This window comes from Grampus griseus (genome assembly GCF_964374135.1).
Source record: "Grampus griseus genome assembly, chromosome: 17".
Taxonomy (NCBI): domain Eukaryota; kingdom Metazoa; phylum Chordata; class Mammalia; order Artiodactyla; family Delphinidae; genus Grampus; species Grampus griseus.
Window position 1 is genome coordinate 20,068,419 of NC_139011.1, and position 13,516 is coordinate 20,081,934.

At 42.7% G+C, this 13,516-nt stretch overlaps 1 protein-coding gene and 1 pseudogene across 2 annotated transcripts in view; both read left to right on the forward strand.

Moving 5' to 3' along the window:
* SAMD12 (sterile alpha motif domain containing 12) overlaps nt 1-13,516 on the forward strand; it is a 399,280-nt gene that overhangs the window by 264,947 nt on the left and 120,817 nt on the right. The window lies entirely within an intron of this gene.
* LOC309835359 (zinc finger C2HC domain-containing protein 1A-like) overlaps nt 1,512-13,516 on the forward strand; it is a 30,475-nt pseudogene continuing 18,470 nt past the window's right edge. The window contains exon 1 of the transcript in view: nt 1,512-1,650. The product of the transcript in view is annotated as a zinc finger C2HC domain-containing protein 1A-like (transcript). The remainder of the gene's footprint in view (nt 1,651-13,516) is intronic.

Below are 13,516 nucleotides of genomic sequence, written 5' to 3' on the forward strand. Positions count from 1 at the left end.
ACAACCTGATATCCAGTGGCTGGTCTTTGAAACAGACTAAGACACACTAAAGACATTTGTAAGTTCTTTAACATTCCTCCTATGGAGAGGTGGTGTCTGGGTATCCTCCCCTAGAAGGCTGAGTGACTGCTCTGACCACTATAATGTGGCAGAAACTGGCAGCATCTACTTCCTGTCTCTTGAGACACTTGTTCAAGGAGGTGCACCACCATATAACAAGTGCAACTGCCCTGAGCTCACCATGCTGTGAGAGGCCCAAGCCACAAGAAGACGCCCTAGAAGAGACATCATGGGGAGAAAGACAAAGGTCAAGGAGCACCTGGGTGCCAGACACATGACTGAGGAAGCCATCTTGGAAATGCATCCTCCATCCCCATGACGGGACATCCCATGGGTCAAAGATGGGCCACCCAGCTGAGCTCTTCATGAATTCCCATCCAACAAAAGCATAAGCAAAAGAAAAATCCTTGGTTTAAGCCATCAATTCGGTCTAGAGAACTGAAACAAGAGCATGTGTTTCTAGTTTGCTCTGTTCTGACCTCCATTCTTTCCCCTGGCTTTACTTTCTCAAATTGTTTTACATTTTGACTCCTGTAGGTATGTGGGTTCACAGTCTGTATTTAAGCCTGTCTGGAGACCCTTGAATTATGTGAACTTTTGAAAATTAGAATACTAAAAATAAATAAATATATATATATATATATATATATATATATGAAAAATTGGGTTCTGAGGGCAGGAGGGCTGCAGGGAGCAATGGAAATGTCTACGTGAAGTGCTTTATCTTCCACAGACCACCTTGCTCAAGGTGACAAGAGCGTAAGATCAGGGATTGGTCAGCTCCTCCTTCCTTATCTATAAAAGCAGGTCCCATTCATCTTTGACATTCTGTGAGCCTAGGAGGAAGACAGCTCTGCTCTTGTATTATTTATTTGGAGTGTGTATGTTTGTCGCTTGTAACATATTAGAAAGTATATGGGTTCCATGGCAGTCCAACCTGTGGGGCAAAAGAAACATGTAATTCTTTGTGGAGGCCTGTGCCTTTCTCGTCTGGTACCTCTTGCTCCTAGTAAATAGTTGTGGAGTAAATGAATGAACAAGTGAACGTGTGTTAGTCACCAAGGCTACAAAGACAAATGAGATGTGATCCCTGCCCTTGAGGAGCTCACAGTCTATCAAACACAGGCAGCAAATTAAATACTGGTTATGCCTCCTGGGTAGCACATTCTTTTTATCAGAAACATCATTTTGTCTGTGTCGAGCCGCTGTTCACACCCATAACGCGATGGAACGACAGGCTTCAGGGAAACGTGCTTCAGAGGAGCCCAGGATAGGGCAGGGGGCTGCAAACCACCCACCCTGAAGAGGCGTCCTCCCCGTGCTCAGGTCTTAACCTTGGCATGAAGAGGGGAAGGGGAGGGACGTCCCATCAGAGCTGTGGAAGGCCGGGCACAGCTACTCAGAAGCCCCTCAGGGACCCATCAGAAAAGCAGGAACAGAACCACTGACGCATGGTTCCATCAGCCTCAGCTTGTGTGGACTGCAGAGACGGCTGCAAGGCCGCGCCATGGCCGCCACCCCTCAAAGCTGCAGCCAGAGCTGAAAGGTTTCAGGGCAAACCCCAGAGTTCTGGTTTGCTTTTTAAGAGAGGTGAGGAAGTCCCTGATTTTCATCAGCCTGGCCCCTATGGGCTTTGAGGAATTATCTTTTTTTCCCACCCCAAGTACTTAAGTTCGGCAAAGTGTCCGTTTGTGCTTTTTTTTTTTTCCTTTTTCTTTCTTCATAATTGAGGACTTTGGGGAAGTAAGAGAGGGGAGGTGAACACTTTTGTTTCATCTTAAAGATAAGTGGCTTCCAGTTCTTTATTCACTCAGTGTCGATATATTGATACAATCAACATTGTACAGTGTTGATTACCATGCTTTGGGGTTTTGAAAGATTTCTTTTTGTTTGTGTTAAATAGCAAGACCACAAGGATGTCAGGAAATTGCTGGGGAGCCACGTGGTGGTGGGGTTGGGGGGCAGTCTGGTCAGTTTCCAAGCAGCAGAGCTGTGTTCTCGCCGGGGAGGCCGAGCCCCACAGGTGGAAATGACTTTCTGTTTGTCAGGTAGAACTTGGTAAAATACCTAACCGGTAGTTAACTTTCTGTGTGCAATAGACTCTGAGCTCCTTCAAGTAGAAATCCCATAAGGAAAGGTAAAAGCAACAACAATGCAACCCAACTTCTCTCCCATTACTCACAATTTAAGAATGTCAGTGTCTTAATGCTTTGAGGAGAAAATGTCATCTTTATCAAGGGTCATTGTCTTTTTTAAAGAGTAGCTTTTTCATCATCCCTTCATTGGAATCCAAAGTAAACATAAACTCACTGTCTTGGTAATAAGGTACAACTATAAAAAATAAAGATTTTTTAAAAATTAAATAGCAGCTACAGAAACTGTTGCTAGTAAGTGGTGATTAGCTTGTGATTACTAATCACCGACTATGCACCTCATCCAATTCTGGCTGAAGAGATCCACTTTCAAAGGGGGAAGAACTTTATATATATCCTGAAAGCAGAGCCTTCTTGCTAGTTTTGTTTCTATTCTTTTAAGTTTTCCCACCTCCCTATAATCTGTAAATTAGTTTTGCGCTGCTCTTAACTGTGATGAGTGTTTCTGGTGTTATCCACTATCCCTGGTGATTTCATTTAAATCTAGAATCTCATGGCCCACGATTCCTGTCTTTAGATGGGCAGTGTGTTCTTCAGTGAATAAAAAGTTTTATCGCTTAATCTTCAGGAGGTGACTAGAAGGTGAAATAAGGTTAAAGAAAGCATGTCAAGATAGCATGCTTGGTCTCCCTGCCTCTAACAGGGTCTGAAATCACTCAATACCTTGGGACTCAAAGCATGGAAGAGACACTGGTGTGTAAAAGCAGAACTGGCATGTGACATGGATTACTGGTCCCAAGCCAGCAATTACTAGGGACCCGCTTGGTTGCATACTCTTGTCCCTTAGTCCAGAGAGCTGAACTCTCAAATGAGGACTACATGGATAAAATTCCTGAAGCGTAAGGTTCCTTCTTCTTCCATTCATGAAGACTGTTCTATGACCATAAACATAATAGACCCAAAAAGAACTTTGAAAGATTGTATTGCCCACGCTCATGACTTCAGGAAAAAACGATGCACAACCTACCCATACAAGATAACTGTGTGTCCGTTGTTAAGCCTTCAAGAAAATGATGGTAGCCAGCTTTCTTTGCTAACTTATCCTGATGCTTAATTACTTTCCCCAGAAGGAAAATCCATACAAATTGTGAACTTTTTTATTCTAGTTCTGTGAAAAATGCCATTGGTAGTATGGTGGGGATTGCACTGAATCTGTAGGTTGCTTTGGGTAGTAGAGTCATTTTCACAATGTTGATTCTTCCAATCCAAGAACATGGTATATCTCTCTATCTGTTTGTATCATCTTTATCTTCTTTCATCAGTGTCTTATAGTTTTCTGCATACAGGTCTCTTGTCTCCTTAGGTAGGTTTATTCCTAGATATTTTATTCCTTTTGTTGCAATGGTAAATGGGAGTGTTTCCTTAATTTCTCTTTCAGATTTTTCATCATTAGTGTATAGGAATGCAAGAGATTTCTGTGCATTAATTTTGTATCCTGCAACTTTACCAAATTCATTGATTAGCTCTAGTAGTTTTCTGGTAGCATCTTTAGGATTCTCTATGTATAGTATCATGTCATCTGGAAACAGTGACAGTTTTACTTCTTCTTTTCTGATTTGGATTCCTTTTATTTCTTTTTCTTCTCTGATTTCTGTGGCTAAAAATTCCAAAACTAAGTTGAATAATAATGGTGAGAGTGGGCATCCTTGTCTTGTTCCTGATCTTAGTGGAAATGGTTTCAGTTTTTCACCATTGAGAATGATGTTGGCTGTGGGTTTGTCATATATGGCCTTTATTATGTTGAGGTAAGTTCCCTCTATGCCTACCGTCTGGAGGATTTTTATCATAAATCGGTGTTGAATTTTGTCAAAAGCTTTCTCTGCATCTATTGAGATGATCATATGGTTTTTCTCCTTCAGTTTGTTAATATGGTGTATCCCATTGATTGATTTGCATATATTGAAGAATCCTTGCATTCCTGGGATAAACCCCACTTGATCATGGTGTATGATCCTTTTAATGTGCTGTTGGATTCTGTTTGCTAGTATTTTGTTGAGGAATTTTGCATCTATGTTCATCAGTGATACTGGCCTGTAGTTTTCTTTTTTTGTGACGTCTTTGTCTGGTTTTGGTATCAGGGTGATGGTGGCCTCGTAGAATGAGTTTGGGAGTGTTCCTCCCTCTGCTATATTTTGGAAGAGTTTGAGAAGGATAGGTGATAGCTCTTCTCTAAATGTTTGATAGAATTCACCTGTGAAGTCATCTGGTCCTGGGCTTTTGTTTGTTGGAAGATTTTTAATCACAGTATCAATTTCAGTGCTTGTGGTTGGTCTGTTTATATTTTCTGTTTCTTCCTGGTTCAGTCTTGGAAAGTTTTGCTTTTCTAAGAATGTGTCCATTTCTTCCAGGTTGTCCATTTTATTGGCATATAGGTGCTTGTAGTAATCTCTCATGCTGCTGCATTCTTAGCGTTCTCTGCCTCAGTGCAGAGGACAATGTCAAATGTCTAATCATTTCCTAGGGGAGTAGTTAGTGTGATGTAACTTGAAGACTTGACACAAACTTTAAAGGGAAACGTGCTTGCCCCCTTCAGAACAGCCAGATAAACTAAGAAATCAGGTAGTATATCGCATTTTGTGTTAGTTTACTAGGGCTGCAGTAACAAAGTGCCCAAAACTGGATAGCTTAGAACAGCAGAAATCGCCACGTGAAGGCATTAGGGAAGGGCCTGTTCTAGGCTTCTCTCCTACCTTCTCGTAGTTTCTTGTATGGCCGGATGACTCTAGTCCTCACATGCCTTTCTCTCTCTGCCCAGTCTTCCGCTTTTATAAGGACGCCAGTCGTACTGGGTAAGGGGACCATGCTACTCCAGTTTGACCTCGTCTTACATCATTCCATCGATGCCACCAAATCAGGTCTCACACTCTGACTTGACGAGGATTACGACTTCGATATGTGAATCTGGGGAAGACACATTTCAGCCCCTAATACGCTAAGTTGTGGGACAGTTCGTAGTTCCTGAAAATCTCTTGCCAGGTACTATTTGACGTTATATTTGGGACCCAGGACAAAGTAATTTGTGGCCAGCCCCTCAGATATTGCCGAAAGACAATTCCTTGGAAAACCAACCTCAAACCCCTGGGTATTAGGAGAGTATGGCAATGTGTCACGGTAGAGAGTCACATGCGCAAATGGAGGGGGAGGGAAAGCCTGGAGTGCACGAGACAGCCACAGAGGTCGTAGCTGAGCCACATCAAGAGCCACATCAAGAATGTCACACAAGGGACTTCCCTCGTGGTTAAGACTTCGCCTTCCAACGCAGGGGGTGTGGGTTCGATCCCTGGTCAGGGAGCTAAGACCCCACATGCCTCGGGGCCAAAACACCAAAACATTAAACAGAAGCAATATTGTAACAAATTCAATAAAAACTTAAAAAGAAAAAAAGAAGTGTCACACGATAGGTAAAGGGTCTTTGAGACAGTGAATGGGGGGAATGTACACTCTTCTTAGATCCAGGAAGTCTCTCTTCCTCTAGCCAAGGCTGTGCCTTTACCAGGCCTAGGAAGCTTCTGGCCCTACAACTGTGGCATGTGGTGCAAAGGCCTTCAACAGTCCCCAGGAGAAAATAACTGTAAAAGATAGATAGCCTTGAAACTGGCCTTCATAGGAATAGTTAATTGAGATTCTCAACACCACATTCTTTTGTTAGTTGGAACTAGCTGAGAAAATTTTAGAATAATTTTCAAATATCAGAATAGTGGTGAAGAGCAACATTTTGTCATTTTCAAAGCAAGGGAGGATCAAGGGGAAGCTTGAATTATGGGACGTGTGATTCAGATTAGATATGAGAAGAACTTCCTGATAGTAAGAGCCACCTATTAAAAAAAATAGAGAAACTGTGATGTCTTCCTTACCTATCTTAGGCACAAAGGCGGGCACCTCTCTGTTGTAAAATGAGCATAGTCACTCCTGAATATCAAAGAGCTGGGCTTTATCTTGCCATCATGTTGTATGCACCAAAGAGTTACTGTGCGCATAACTTACGCAGGTGCGGAGCTGAGATCTAAGGTCCCAGGGATGACAGACACAGGCTCCATCCTCAAAGAGCTCACCCACTCGTGCCACTTACCCAATATCTAGTTGAATAAAAACATAAATGAAGATGTAGAAACAGATAACTTCTCATGCAATGACACAATACTAAGAGCTGCCCCAGTACTGTGTTTATATGTCTAACTGTGGGCAAAGTCATTCAAGAGTGTTTTGCCGAACAGTTGGCATTTGGGCAACATCTAGAAAGATGACTGCTGTTTTGCGGGGTGGTCATGAAGGGATGGGACACACACATACAAGACGCGCAGTGGTGGGCTATTTGGACGCTGGGCACAATGTGACTGGAGTAGAGGTGACCTAGTGGAGATTGAGGGGACCAGTGATCAGAGAGGAAGTGGGAGGAAGGCGAAATGCATAAACCCCCGTTCTTCAGAGGGTCTCTTGGGCTCCTAGTGACTCTAACACTTTGTAAATGAGGTCCTACTGTATTCAATACTCTCCTGACCCAGCCTGAAAATAAGACACTCTTTTGTGTCCTTTGTTTGTAAATTTGTAAAACAAAAGGATTATTGCTTGATCATATTGTCAAAGATAGGGCTGGGTGAGGAAATTCTTCAACTTGGGAATACTCAACTTCAACATCAGGTCTTTGCGAACATCCCCTCTCTTTCAGTGGAGACCCACTTGGGATCATGATACAGAAAACTGAACAAGCCTGGTGCCAGCTTCCTTCCGGAGAGTGGTGGGACTTTGGGTAGGAGGTGGATGAGAAGGAAGTACGAAGCAGCTAAGCTCTTCAGTGAGGGTGGAGCCGGCCGCAGAGCACAGCAGCCGTGCCGTTGAACTCTTGCCAGCTTATTTTGTTGCATAAAAATCTCATCTGTGCTCCTCCAGGAGAGAGTGGCCCTGTGGAGCTCAGAAGCTCAGAGAACAAGGTTTGCCAGACGCTGCCTCTTAGACCCTAAAATGGTTACCTAACCGGACTCGGCTTCATCCACCAGTCTCCCGACACTGGGTTATGGTGAAGGAAGGTACAGCATGTATTTACCAAGCAAGGAGATCGGGCAGTTAATGCTCAAAAGACCCAAAGTCCCACTGGCTTTCAGACATGGGTTTTTAAAGGCAACATTAGGTGGGCTTCCCTGGCGGCGCAGTGGTTGGGGTCCGCCTGCCGATGCAGGGGACACGGGTTCGTGCCCCGGTCCGGGAGGATCCCACGTGCTGCGGAGCGGCTGGGCCCGTGAGCCATGGCCACTGAGCCTGCGCATCCGGAGCCTGTGCTCCGCAGCGGGAGAGGCCACAACATTGAGAGGCCCGCTGCCCCTGGACGTTTTTCTGATTGGTTGGTGGTGAACTAACAGGGTGATGTTTCAGGAATGTCGGTCATTCCAGCCAGCCTGGGGTCTTGGTGCTCGTGGTCAGCACGTGGTCACCATCCTCCACCTGGCTGAGGGGTGGGTGTCTTAGTTTTTGTAGAACAACTCAGAGATAGGCATCGGATTGTTATCTTTATCCCTTCAGGAGGAACTAGGAGGCCTGTGATTCTGTTGTTCTGATCATTAACCGCTTGAGTCTGTTCTTTGGAACTCAAGAGAATGCCAAACCAGAATCATGGGAAATGGGGGGGCTTGTATCCGGGAAGCCCCCAACAGGGTCCTGCTTGGTTTCAGTCCCCCTTTTCTTTAATGCTCCTCAGTCCTGAGGGGAACAGGGGCAGGACAAGAAAAGGAATAAAGTTTCAGACGGAGGGCACTCAGTTTTAGAGGGACTGGGTTTCAGGATCTCTCCCACAGAGAAGACAGGTGTGAGCAGGGGAAGAGGGGGCTGGGAGCTGAAGGGAAGCAGCTCAGAGAAGGTCTCCATGCAGCAGTGTCTGCTGAGCACTTTCTACTTTGTAGGCACCGTGCTAATGCGGGAAGGCAAACACCACACTTCCCTTGCAGCAGGCATCCACGTGGCGAGACAGACATTTCCTCAGCAGATGACTCTAAAGCAGTCACAATACACGAGGTAAACAAGGGGATAGGCAGAGGGGCCGTGGACCCTTAGGAGTGGCCCTTCATTTTCCCCTAATGTGGCAAAGCAGTCCAGGCATGGCAGCAGGATTCAAGAAATGACTTGCTCTGTGTGGCTGGAATTTGAGGTTTGTGGTGGGGCAATTACGAGAGCTGAAGCTGGAGGGCAGATAAAAGTGTGTGGTGCGAAGGGGCTGAACGGTCACCAGTGAGCCCTCCCATCCTCACAGGGACTGACCCACAGCTGAGAAGCCAAGGTCCCACACCTTCTGCACACGCACACAAGCACCACCCAAGGGTGCTTTCCTACCGTTGCAGTGGTTATGTGGAGAAAACCAGGGAAGAGCACGATGGTAAAGAGTAATTAGTGTTGTGACTAAATAAATGAACACACCACCTGTGCATCCTGTTTGGGGAAATGAGTCAGATTAGTGAAACAAGTCACACAATCACAGCAAATGCCAATCTCAGCCATGGCAGCTAGGCTGGTCATTTCTAGTTTTAATGAGGGCCTCCGTGATCAGCGTTCATTCAGATGAATGAAGAGGAATTTTCAGTGTATGTTTTATTTTTAATCACATAGATGTAATTGCTGCCAGAAAATTTTTTTTAAATTTAGTCAGTCAAAAATTTTAAAGTTAAAGTTACTCTAAAAACACCATGCACCATGTTAACCTTTTGGCACATATACTTTCAGACTTTCATAAATATGTATGATTATAAAAGTCGATTATTTTGTTCTGTTCTCTTAACTTCCATCTGACTTCAATCTTGGGGGTCCCTTTTGTTCCTCCTTTTTTCCTTTTTTAAATGGATGTGTCTAGTTTTGCTCTACGTTACGAGTTTATCGTTGATTCCTTCCCCCCCTGCATCCTACTCCAGGAATTTGGAAGGTATGGTACTTGTTTAAAGTTCTTCTGATCATTACTATCAAATTTTTAAATAATATTGACACATGTTTAAAACCTATGTTCTAAACCTCTGTTTCTCAAATTATTAATGTCAAGAATGAAACAATATCTACTGACTCACCCCACGTACAGATGAAAAGTGCCCACGCTTTCCTTCCTTCAGCTCTGGACACACACCACCCCTTCCCCCCAGGTTTTGTTATTCTACTTTAGGTTTTTATCTCAGTCTGCCATAGTTAAATTGGTTTTTTTGTTTTTTGGTTTTGTTTTTATTTTTGGCTGCATTGGGTCTTCATTGCTGCGCGCAGGTTTTCTCTAGTTGCGGCAAGCCGGGGCTACCCTTTGTTGCAGTGCGCAGGCTTCTCATTGTGGTGGCTTCTCTTGTTGCGGAGCACGGGCTCTACACGTGTGGGCTCACTATTTGTGGCGCACGGGCTTAGTTGCTCCGCGGCATGTGGGATCTTCCCGGGCCAGGGCTCGAACCTGTGTCCCCTGCATTGGCAGGCGGATTCTTAACTACTGCACCACCAGGGAAGTCCCTGCAATAGTTAAATTGTTGATTGTCACATAACCGGACCTCTTGTTTCAAGAATGAGATAGCGTTTACATTCTCCTTAGAAACAACGCTATTTAACAATGTTCGCATTCCTCAACGCCCATATTGTTGGTTCATCTCAGTTACCGTACAGAGCACATCAGCATTCTAAAGCCCTTTCCCAGCTGAAAATGTCTTCTCCTTGCCTTCATTTATTACTGATGATAGAATTTGGGAAGCATAGCGTAACCATTCTCCCTGAAAACCACATAGACAAATTAGACTGATATATTTTTTTCTTTTATACAGTATCTATTTCTTTTTCCTGGATTTGGGAAGGTTTCTTTCTTTAGACTTGATATTCAGTGGATCTAAATATTTATCAGTTTTCACAAAGTCCACAGTAAAACTTTAGTGATTTTTTTCTCTCATTTCAGAGAGATTTTTCTTCAGTATCCATTTTTTTGGTTTGCATTTATCCATTTTATTATCCTTTTTCTAGCTTATCTTTTTTTAGTTTTATTGAGAAACAATTGACATACATCACTATATAAGTTTAAGGCATACAGCATGATGGTTTGATGTACATACATTGTAAATGATTTCCACAATTGGTTCAGCAAACATCCCCCTTCTCATATAGATACAATAAAAATAAAGAAGAAAAGAATAAAAAATTTCTCCTTGTGATGAGAATGCTTAGGATTTACTCTCTTAACTTTCCTGTATAGCACACAGCAGTGTTAGCTATAATCATGTTGTACATGCCATCCCTAGTACTTATTTATCTTATAACTGCAAGTTTGTACCTTTTGACCACCTTCCTCCAATTCCCCGCCCCCTTTCCCCACTCTGCCTCTGGTGACCACAGTTCTGATCTCTTTCTCTGTTTTTTTTTTGGGGGGGGGTTGATTCTACATATAAGTAGGATCATAGAGTATTTGTCTTTCTCTGTATGACTATTTCACTTCGTATAATGTCTTCAAGATCCATCTCTGTTATTGCAAATGTTAGGATTTCCTCTCTGTTTATGCCTGAATAATATTCCATTGTTTATATATACCACAACTTCTTTATCCCTTCATCCATCGATGGATACTTAGGTCATTTCCATGTCTTGGCTTTTGTAAATGATGCTACTGTGAACATGGAGGTGTATATATCTTTTCTAGTTAGTGTTTTTGTTACCTTTGAGTATTTTCCCAGAAGTGGAATGGCTGAATCATATGGTAGTTTTATTTTTAATTTTTTGAGGATCCTTTATACTGTTTTCCACATAGCAACTGTCTCAATTTACAGCCCCCCCCCCCCCATTATTTACAAGGATTCCCTTTTCTTCATATCCACACCAATATTTGTTCTCTCTTGTCTTTTTGACGGTGGCCGTTCTAACAGGTGTGAGGTGGTATCTCATTGTGGTTTTAATTTGCGTTTCCCTAATGACTAGTGATGCTGAGCAGCTTCCCATGTACCTTTTAGCCTTTCATATGTCTTCCTTGGAGAAATGTCTTTTCAGATCCCTGGCCCATTTTTAACTTGGGTTATTTGCTCTTTTTCTTACTGAGTTGTATGAGTTGTTTATGTTTTGGCTGTTAACCCGTATCAGATACATGGTTTACAAATATTTTTTCCCATTCTGTAGACTGTATTTTTCACTCTGTTTAGGGCAATTTACGTTTTTGAAATTGGTTCTCTTGCAATGGTTCCAATTCCTTCCTCATTTACTCCCATTATGCATATGCTACATACACTGTGTCCATGATTCCAGTCCATCTTTTTCTCTTTAGTCATTTTCACTTGCTTTTTTTCTTTCTCTGAATTCTGGGTGAGTGTCTCAAGTTTGCACTCATCTTAATAGTTTCTAAAGCAGATTGATTTTCTGAATCTCTTCAGGGAATTTTAGAAGTATAGATTTCTTAGCTTCACCCAAGGCCCACTGAATCAAGATCTCTTATATTTAACCCTAGAAATATATATTTTAAGTATCCGCTTCCCCCACCACCACCATATTTCTGTGATCGTCTAGGTTTGGAACCACTGTCCTATTTCACTAGTCTAATTCCATTTAATTCAGGAACAATTCTCGTCTTCACTGCTTTTTAGCAGTTTGAAATTCTGCAATGGAATTATTTGCTTCCTTGTATTCTTTTCATAAAATCCCTTTTTATTTCCGTTTGTTGCCTCATGACCTCTCTTTTTAGCAAGTTTGTATTTTGAGTAATTACCTTGAGAATACAAAGTAGTTACTTTCTTAAACTTTTGTCTTTCTCTTATGGCAAATTTTTCCAAAGTCTACTATTTCCTCATACGTGTATTTCCTTGGGTTTATATTATGTTTATAGTCTGTGGTGGAGAACCTTTTCTTTTAATTCCTTGTTGGGAGCCTATTTGATAACTTACTCTTCATTGGTGCCTTGGGTGACTTCTCTGCATTCCCAGGCACTCGTAATTTGAGGGCTGCGTGCTATGCATTTACATAATAAGCTTTGTCATTCGGTAGCCTCAGGAGAATGGAGAGTAGCCAGTTTCTTGAGTAGACCCAGCAGGAGAGCTTCGCCTTACTCAGCATCTCCTGCATGCTGAGGACTCTCAGCATGTAGACTCAGCCTGGGGACTCCTGCGTCAAGAGCCATCTCTCCGTATCTTGGGTACACTTCACTCTACCCACTATTCTGTGTACTTCGTGTGGCTACATCTCGTATTTCACATTAATTGTCTATCCCTGTGAGCTGGACAGAATTTACATGAGTTGGAGCAGTATCCTGTCTAGTTCCAGAATGTTCGTCCTATTTCTTAATGAATGACCACGTTGGTGACAGTTTGGTCAGAGAACATCCCCACCTCACAGGAGTTCTGTGTGGTTGGGCCATGTGCATTATTTTCCCACACTGCATATTCCACATTGTTCCATAAAAATGAGTCTCTCTACTTCCAGCAGACTGCCCTGCCTCCAGAACCTCTCCCCTAGATGTCAGAGTAAGTCCACAAAAAAGTCAAGTAATAGCCCCAAACTGGAAATAAGCCCACACTCCATCTGCGGTTATGGTTAATAAATTGCGGTACGTTTGTGCAATGGAAAGTAAATCTTAATTAGCCACATGCATCAGTATGAACAAATGTCAGAAACAAAGTTGAGTAAGAGTCAAATGGAAGACTTTCAGTGTGGTCCACTCACATCCATTTCCAAACAGGCAACGCTAAAATACGTTACTTAGACTAGAGATATACACATAGGTGGTAGAGGTGTTTTTTTAAAAAGCAAGTTAACAATGAACGCAAGTACCAGATAGTGATGCCCACAGGTGGAGGGGAGGGGATGGAATCAGGAAAAAGCCCTCCAGACATTCGAAGGCACTGCTGACATTCTACTTGCTAAGATCAGTAGCTGATGCATTGGTATTTGCTTTACTGTTATTTTTAATAGTAATACTAATTTTTAATGACAGTGGTTTTAAATAATTATACATCTAAAGTTTTAATACATCTAAAGTTTTAATTCAATGATATGTTAAATCTAATCACAACAATTTTCATAACTTCTTTTTACAAATGACACTTCACAATTTTAAAAAATTAAAAGTAAAAATAAGCCATGTAAGAGAAAAAATAGCGAAGGGTAACCATTCAACTGTCCTCGCTTTCCCCCAGCTGTGGTCCTAGAGGGCCCTGTGTCCACAGTGGGGAAGGGGACTCCATGTGGTGCCCTGTTTCTTCCCCTGCCCCACCCGTGGAGCCAGGCCTCCTGATTTAGTGATGTTATTTGACTTTCCCAAAATGCCTTCCCCTTACTTGTCCCCAGACAACTGTGCTCCACTCTCAGAATGAGAATTTGTATGTCTTCCCTCAGTC